Source organism: Empidonax traillii, unplaced genomic scaffold (assembly GCF_003031625.1).
Source record: "Empidonax traillii isolate 1590-97213 ecotype Southwest subspecies unplaced genomic scaffold, ASM303162v1 scaffold2417:size28172, whole genome shotgun sequence".
NCBI classification, from domain to species: domain Eukaryota; kingdom Metazoa; phylum Chordata; class Aves; order Passeriformes; family Tyrannidae; genus Empidonax; species Empidonax traillii.
In genome coordinates this window covers 27094-28085 of record NW_020957610.1, presented here as the reverse complement: position 1 = coordinate 28085, position 992 = coordinate 27094, and positions in this window count along the sequence as shown.

Below are 992 nucleotides of genomic sequence, written 5' to 3'. Positions count from 1 at the left end.
TGTCAGGAGAGAAATTCCTTTATAGGAAAGATGAGTTTCAAAACAGTACTGCTCTGCTCTCAAAATTAAATATGCATAGATATACACACATACATACATATTGATAGAATAATGACCATTTTGCTGTGTGATTATAAAACCAAACAAGATAATACCGATTCCCAAACAATTCTGCCTAACCTGGGCAAGGGGATCTGACAATTCCTGCCACCTGCTGTCCCAGGGGAGCCCACCTGGGCACCATGGCAGGAGCGGGACAGGCATTGCTGGCCCTGCCTGTGCCACCCGCCTCTTCTTGCCCCACCACTTGGCAGCAGACGCTGAGACAAGAGAAACTCTCAGGGTGACACCACTGTAGGTTTTTCCTCTTGCAAAGCAGCTTGCCAGGCTCTAGGGGGGCTTTGTAGGGCTGGGTCATCCTGGTTGCTCCGTGGAAAGGCCGGGTGTCCCATCTGCCCAAAGACCTGTCTGGCCACACAGTCATCTCCCCTCATCCCAGACCTTCCAGCTGGGAGGAACGAGGCAACAGCCATGGGTGAAAGCCCTTGGCTTCACAGCAGAGGTTTTGATCAAGGTCCTTTTTGCTGTTCTCAGGATTTTTTTTAAATACAATCCACATCACCCTGGAGATTTTTGATCTCAGAACAAACCCTGATGCTTTACCATAACCTGGCAATAACAATGCCATGTAGCTCCTGTACATCCCTGTGCCCCATCCCAGGGCTGCAGCCCTCTGCCAGGATCCCTTCTTGTGGCCAATCTGCTTTTCCAAGTCTTCAAGTGTGGCCTCACCTGAGCAAGTAAAGGTGCTGAGGAAACAGCGTGAGCCGGACGGGGTGGGGGGCAAAGAGCTTTTGGCCCTTGAAGAAGCCTAAAATTCTGCCCAGCCCTGTTAACTGTCCCTCCCTTCCCCGGGTGGGCTCTGTCCCCAGTGCCCTGCACCCAAGCCAGCCCAGGCTTCCCCAGAAAGGCTCTTTTTCTCAGTCAGGCTC